Source organism: Cervus elaphus, chromosome 20, assembly GCF_910594005.1.
Source record: "Cervus elaphus chromosome 20, mCerEla1.1, whole genome shotgun sequence".
NCBI lineage: Eukaryota > Metazoa > Chordata > Mammalia > Artiodactyla > Cervidae > Cervus > Cervus elaphus.
The window spans coordinates 137,455,564-137,463,187 of record NC_057834.1 but is presented as its reverse complement, the minus strand read 5'-3'; the positions used below and the strand labels follow the sequence as shown (position 1 = coordinate 137,463,187).

Below are 7,624 nucleotides of genomic sequence, written 5' to 3'. Positions count from 1 at the left end.
CCAGTTTAGTATTTGATTAAGTTCCCTTTTCATGAGATGGTCCTTTCTCCCAAATGACGCGATTGGGGGCAGGGACAACATCGTTTATTTCTTTTGTTGTACATCCCCTTAGTAACAAGGACCCTATTTGCTGAACCAAAACTTGCGACGCATAATCTGAAAAGTAAGAAAAGGCCCCCTGGAAGCTACGTGTCCTGACAGATCTGGGCTAGTGTCGACCTCGGTCGCCTGGGTGGGCGTGCACCCGAAGCTCCAGCAGAGCCGCCCAGTCTGCAGCTAGCTATGAATGGATACAGAGTAAATGAATGAAAGGGAGTGAATGAAGAGGTTTGTGGGGGGTGGGGGGACGTCTCTGGCCGTGGCTCAAGGTGACGGTCTCCCGGAGTGGGCTTCAGCGAGGATTCGGCTGCCCGGGGTGGGCCTGGCAGGAGTGCCCCGGAGCCCCTCCCCGACCCGCGCCCAGCCCGCCCCTCGCCCCGCAGTGGTACGCGCCACTCCGGGCTCCCCGGGCCCGCGGATGCCTTTCGTCTTGAATGGAAGGCGCCGAGGCCGGAAGTGGAAGGGACCACTCCAGAGGACGAGGCGGGGGGGGCCACGGGTCCGCTGCGTCTTCATTGAGGAACAGAATCGGGGAACATGGAGTTCCATGTGCGTCTTATGTAAAGAGAGCGACGGACGCCGCGGCCAATGGACGCACGGCGCTCGCAGGCCCCGCCCCCACGGTATGCAGATGAGGCGGCACTGCGACCAATGGCGGGCGCCGGGGGCGGGCGCCGGGGGCGGGCGCGGAGAGCGGTCACGTTTTCCACTATGTGACAGCGGCGAGTCAGCGGCGGCGGCGGCGGCGGAGGGCTGCCCTGCCGGCTACGCGCTCCTTTCGGCGGCGGCGGCGGGGTCGGCGGGCCGCGCGCGGACAGTCCAGTGGACCGGTTAGGACGCGGCTCCGGTGAGTGCGCGCGGCACGGCGGGCGTGGCGGGCCGGCCTGGGCGCAGACCGGCGTCTGGCCGCCTGGCTCTCTGGTTACGTAACCGCCGGCGGGACGGCCCCGGCCCCTGCCTCGGGGGGCGGGTGGTGGCCTGGGGTCTCGGCGGGCCGGTTCCGGGCGACGGCAGAGGATCCTCTAGTCCACAGAGATGCGATCGGAGGGTCTGTTGGGCCGTTTCACTCATCCTGAAACTGACCTGGGAGTTGGGGGGGGACCGTTATTCCCATTTTGCAGATCAAGAAACTGAGATCCAGAGAGGTCAGGCCCATGTCTGAGGTCACAGAGCTACTGAGGGGCTGTACAGCAAGCTGTCCTTCTCTAGACGATTTTCTTTTAGGAACCCCTCCTCTTCTCCCTGTCTTGCCCCCATCCCCCAACGGGGGAAGGCTGAGGAAGGCCAAGGCGACCAAGGGGCAGTGCCACAGACTCTGGGAAGATGGAGGGCCCCTTGGGGAGCTGGCTTCCTGCTCTTGAGGACACAGAGCCAAGTCTCCAGCTGGGAAAAGGCCACTGGTGGGCACTGGTCTAGGAGCCCTAGCTGGACAGCCCATGGGTCTGTCTCACCCACCCCCGAGTGGGTGAGCAGAAGGACAAGACAGATGCTGGACCTGAGCACAGATGCTCATCCCCTTTGCCCACGCCAGACTCTGTGTTTATTCCCTCTCCTGGGTCCCGCAGAAGAAGGGAGAGGGTCCTGCTTTGTGATACAGCCATCACATTATCCTTCTGGGCTGGACTTTGGCTGCCAAGTCCTGGACAGGAACCAGTGTGTGGGGGGAGGGCGGCGGGGGGCGGGGGGGGGGGGGGGGGTGGCCTGCTTACCCCTTCAGGAAGGCCAGGGTAAGGGATGACAGCTCGGTTGCCAGGGTTTCTGTAACCTACACAGAAGAAACCAGTTGGGAAAGCTGATTCATACTCACAGAGAAACAGAGCCAGAAGGTACCCTGGAAATCATCCAGGGTAACCCCTTAGTTTGACAGATGAGGAAACTGAGGTCCAGCTGTCTGCTGGGCACAAAGCATGACCGGGCCAAGCCCAGGCTCAGGGTGCCTGCAGGGTTTTTCCATCGTCCTGAGGGTCTTCATCTGGGTCAGGATGAACTTCAGAAGTTCTTCGAAGGCCTGGGATTGGGTGTTGCTGAATCTTGAGTGAGCTGGAATTTGGAGGGGGACGACCCTCAGGTCTCCCAAACATTAAGAACCCCAGCTCCATGGCAGAAGCCCCTCCGCAAATACCTCTCATCGCCCACATCCAATACAGCAGGGCCACTGACCTCCTCTCTTGCTGCAAAAGGGAGTTGCCCGGCCCCTACCCTCAGCCAGGGTTTCTGGTCCTAGGCTGGTGTGGCTAAGGAGGGAACAAAGCTCTGAACCTGAAGGCTTTCCTTCAAAACTGAGTTTTAAATTCAAGGCTAATCACTTTTTGTCACAAAGAAAGTGATTTTTTTTCATGACGAAAAGTGATTAGTGGGTCAAGAAGATCCCCTGGAGAAGGAAAAGGCAACCCACTCCAGTATTATTGCCTGGGAAATCCCACGGATAAAGGAGCATGGAAGGCTACAGTCCATCAGATCACAAAAGAGTCCGACACGACTCAGCGACTTAACAACAAACAATCACTTTTTGTAAGGCATCTGAGTAAAATGAGGAAAGGGACTCCTGTTTCTTAAGTAGAAGCAACGTGATATGCCAACAGGGATGGTGCCGTGGGTGTTGGCAGTTACCTGTCGCTGTCGTCTCCCTGTTATTCACCGGCGCAGAACTGACACAACCCGGGCTTTCTCTGGGGGCTGGGCATTGGGGGGGAGCTGGGGACTGTCACCTGCCAGGCCCTGGGCTGCTGCTGGGTGACTCAGCAACCCCCCCACACCCCTGCCTCCAGGGCTCGTCTGTGCAGCAGGGCTCAGGGTGGGTGATCTCAGGTTTGTTTCCACCTCTAGCTTTTTTTTTTCCATTCTTATTGGAGTATAGTTGCTTGGCAATGTGTTCATTTCTGCCCTACAGCAGAGTGGATCAGCTGTTGTTGCTGTGTACTCATGGAGTCGTGTCTGACGCTGCGTATACATATATGCCCCCTTTCTCAAATTTCCATCCCCTCTAAGTCACCACAGAACATTTTAGTAGCTTTCCCTGAGCTGTGCAGTAGGTTCTCTGTAGTTATCTAGAGGCAACTCTATGTAGTGGCGTATGTACATCAGTCCCTCATCCCTAGCCTTTTGGGTTCTGTCCCTCTGCAGACGATTTCCACAGGAGACACAGGAGACACAAGTTCCTGACTTCAGGGCACATGGTGTTATCTGTGAGGCTTAGAAGGAAGCAGGGCAGTTCCTCTCATTTGTACTATTTCTCACCCACACTGAACTTTCAGAAAAATAACTGGTGGGCACGCCTCTGTTTTTAAATGATGATGTAATAACCTCACGGGGCCTCAACAAATCACAGGCTCTGGCAGGTCCCTGAGTTGCTGGCGGGGCCGCTCAGCGTTCTGTCCAGAGAAAGAGCGCCACTGAGAACTACCTTATTCGGCAAAACTAGGTAGAAGTGCACGCCGATGACAGCTCTGCAGACACCCTGCAGAAGGCGGGCCCACCTGCCAACCCACAGACACCCGGAGAGGGGGCCGGGCCCCGACCTCTGAGCTCTCCGTAGGCACCTCTGCAACAAGTTGGTTACTGTATTTGCAAGTCTAGAGCGGATCAGAAGCAGTCAGTGAGCAGGCGAGCAGTGCAGGTCACGGGCAGGGCCAAGGCCCCTGTGTTATCAGAAGCGGGCAGTTCCGAAGATGGAGGTGGCTCTGGGCTGAGTGCTGGACCTTCCCCAGCTCCTGAAGGCCTTGAGAGTCCTCGCCCCCTTCCTGAGAAGAATCGGAACAGCTGGGCAGGTCCTGGGCACCCAGACGCTGAAGCCAGCGTTAAGCAAAAAAAGCAAGAGGCTTTTGCGTCGTTGTTTTAAATCTTGTGCTTCTTAAAGGCAGCAGAGCTAAGAGTACCTGAGGGGTCTCCACGAGGGGGCCACGCCTCTCCGCAGCCACCTTCTCTTCCATATTTGGACGGCTGCAGTCACATTTTCCTCGGTTACCAGCGGTTTCCATGGAGAGTGCCAGTGTTTATTCAGCAGGACAAACATTTTCTCCAGATTACAGCAGCCTGGCCTCGGGGAATTGGCTCCTGCCAGGAAGTAGCAACCGGGTTATAATATTTGGGGTTGTAAAATACGAGGGCTTTCAGAAACGAAGAACAGGCTGTGAGGTCCCTGCTATGTAAAGTTCAGAAACAGGGGGAATGACCAGGCTGTGAGAACTCAGGCCTGAGGGGCCTGGGGTGGACGTGGGGAGCAGGGGTGGGGATGGGGACCACCAGGGGCCCCTGGGGGCTGGCGGCGTCCTGCCTCTGGGGCTGGGGGCTCGGTTTGTGGACACGCAGCAAGGCGTCACCATCTGCAAGTGTCTTATCTCCCCTTTCAGCTCACGACGGTCTTCAGTGAGTGAGCCTGCCCTGATTTCTGGTCTCTGCTTTCCGCAGAGAAGGGCACGTCCCACTCAGAGCAGGGGTGGTGAGCGCAGGCAGCGTTTACCGTCCTGGCGGTGCTAGTAGAGGGCGGCACTGGGGCTCAGGCTCTGTTTTCGTTCCCCGTTTCTACTGTTTATTGTGGAAACTGTGAGTGTGTGTGCAAGCAGAGAGGACGGGGAATGAAGGCCCTAGCCAGCGTTGGCGGGTTTCTGCTCTCCTCCGCCTCCCTGCTGGCTTCCTCCCTGTCCCAAGTGCCGCAAAGCCAGCCCAGACGGTGATCTCACCGTGGACGGCACTTTCTAAGCGTTCCTCTGTCCCGGCTGGGCAGCCCCGGCTACTGAAGATGTGGTCAGGGGCCCGGGTCAAGGGTATGAGCTCAGCTCCTTTCCTTCCGTCTGGCTGTTCCCTGGGGCAGCTCCCACGTGTGGACGTCTCAGAAGTGGCCGTGGCAGGTTTCTCACAGAGGGCGCCACCCTGCCTTCCCCTCAGACCCTCTGCAGCCAGACAGTCCCTTCCTCCCCCGGGCCCTTGGGCTCATGAGGGCCCCCCCCCCCCCGGCCACCACTGCTGCCCTGGTGGAAACACAGGCTTCCTGGGGCTTCCACGAAGCCCTGGCATGCTGGCGAGGGCGGGCGCTCCGTGGACGTTTGTGGAAAGCAGGAGGCAAAGTCTGCTTTGACAGGCACGTTGGTTTTGCCAACTTGGCAAAATGAGGTCAGTCAGTTAGAGCTGTCAGTGCTGAGCGACGCGTTTTCTGGAATAATGAAGCTGGTCTGTTGTCTCCAGTTTCTGCCATGCTGGCCCTATGCTCTCAGGGGCTGGGACCCGTGAAAACCAGGGCTTCTCCGAGAAGCTGGGCGACAAGCCCCGGGCACATGGAAGCACAGTGTGCCGGGCCTCCTCCACGGGGCGGCCAGAGGCAGCACTCTTGACAATGAACTCTCTCCTTTTTAAAAAGAAAAAAATTGTTAAACAATTTCCTCTAGTTATTGGCTGTGCTGTGCTGTGCGTAGTCGCTCAGTCGTGTTTGACTCTTCGTGACCCCAGGGACCGTAGCCCACTAGGCTCCTCTGTCCATGGGATTCTCCAGGGAAGAACACTGGAGTGGGTTGCCATGCCCTCCTCCAGGGGATCTTCCCGACCCACAGATCAAACCCACGTCTCCCGCACTGCAGGCAGACTCTTTACCGACAGAGCCACCAGGGAAGCCCCTAGCGGTTGGCAGGGACCGTAAAAGCCAGCCCTTGCTGGAGGCTCGCTGCATCCCATACACAGAATCACTGTCCTTGAAGCCTCCAAGCAACCAGTGGGTGTTGGGTGCTGCTGTGGCCCACCTTACAGGTGGGGAAGCAGGACCCCAGGACGTGCGGGAACTTGCCCAGGATCGCAGTCAGGAAGTGGAGGAGCTGCCGAAGGCCCCACTGTCCAGGGTCTGCTCACTTAGACCTCAGCTGCCACCCCTTCTCCTTCAGAATCTGCTCAGCAGAAAGGCCCCGCCCCACTGCTATCTGGGGAGGGCTGTGGGGGAGACGGATAGTGTCCAGGGAGCCCTGGGAAGCAAGCAAAGTGCGAAGGAGCCCTAACAGGTGTCCCAGCCCCCACCTGGCTCTGCCCTGTAACCCTGCTGACACCTGAGTCAGACCTTGTTGCACAGAATCCTCCAGCACTTTCCATCTCACTCAGAAAGCAGCCACGACCTGGCTCTGACCTCATATCAGCCACCTGCCTTCCACCTGGCCCTGTACCCCAGATTCATCCACGCTCAGATACGCCAGCCTCAGGACCTTTGAACTTGCCATCCCCCCAACCCATCCTCTCAGTCTCTTCAGTCTGTCTTAGTTTCAGTTCAGTTCAGTCGCTCAATCGTGTCCAACACTTTGCAAACCCATGGACTGCAGCACGCCAGGCTTCCTTGTCCTTCACCAACTCCTGGAGCTTAGTCAATCTCATGTCCGTTGAGTCGGTGATGCCATCCAACCATCTCGTCCTCTGTCGTCCTCTTCTCCTCCTGCCTCAATCTTCCCCAGCATCAGGGTCTTTTCAGATGAGTCAGTTCTTCACGTCAGGTGGCCAAAGTATTGGAGCTTCAGCTTCAGCATCAGTCCTTCCAATGAACACCCAGGACTGATCTCCTTTAGGATGGACTGGTTGTATCTCCTTGCAGTCCAAGGGACTCTCAAGAGTCTTTTCCAATACCACAGTTCAAAAGCATCAATTTTTCGGAGCTCAGCTTTCTTTATAGTCCAGCTCTCACATCTATACATGACTACTGTCTCAGTTCGGGTTCTCTTAATGGGAGCATGCGGGCTGAGTCTTAAATGCTGGTCCTTTACTGGGAGGTGTAATCCCAGGGCAGCTGAGGTGAGGGAGTGGGGAGTGCAGAAGAGACGACTGTCACACACACACACGTGCATATACACACAGGATAACACTCTGCTTCACAGACCCCCAGCTGGCCACTCAGCCCCTTAGGGTCTCATTGAAAATACTATCCAAAAAAAGATGAAGGAAGGACGCAGAGAAGAGGACAGTCTGTTCGAGGGAGGGATGGAGAGGCAGCACCGCCTCGGGGGCCGTGGTCCCAGCTCACCCAGGGGTGTACGCCGCCTCAGATCCAGCTGCCTCACCCGGCCCTTCGGCTGCAGCAGTGGGGGAAGCCGGGGCCCACCTCGTGGTGACCTTGGCACTTCATCCAAGGTCACACGTGTCCAGCAGAGACTCCTCGGGTGTGGGCCCCGCAGTGACCAGGGAGAAGCGAGGCCTGCAGACTTGGGGGAGTGCGGCCACGGGGCTCTGAGTGAGCACGACCCCGGGGCTCAAGAGCAAGGTCGCACGTCTCCTGTGTGTGGGCCTTTCCTGGTCCCCTTCCTGACTCGTGCCCAGCCGCTCCCACGCCTGGAGCCCTGCCCTGCTTCTGTCTCAGCTTCCCTCCTCTGCCCTGCACGCCGTTCCCTCACTCACGGCCTGTTTTCCGCCCTAGAAAGTGAGTTCCACGGGGCAAGAAAGTTGTCTGTCCCATTCTCTGCGCTCGCCGGCCCCAGCGCTGTAGGCAGAGACGGGCCGGGATCAGCCCTGCAGCGCGCCACCTGTCCTTACAGCGGCTCCTGTTGTTCTGTGGCCGTCCGTTTAT

General features: G+C 58.1%; 1 protein-coding gene across 1 annotated transcript in view; it reads left to right on the top strand.

The window, feature by feature from the left end:
- The first annotated feature begins 793 nt into the window (after positions 1-793).
- The window catches only part of PER2 (period circadian regulator 2), a 39,835-nt gene continuing 33,004 nt past the window's right edge, over positions 794-7,624 (top strand). The window contains exon 1 of the mRNA XM_043877008.1: positions 794-946. The gene's annotated coding sequence lies outside the window, so the exon portion shown is untranslated. The remainder of the gene's footprint in view (positions 947-7,624) is intronic.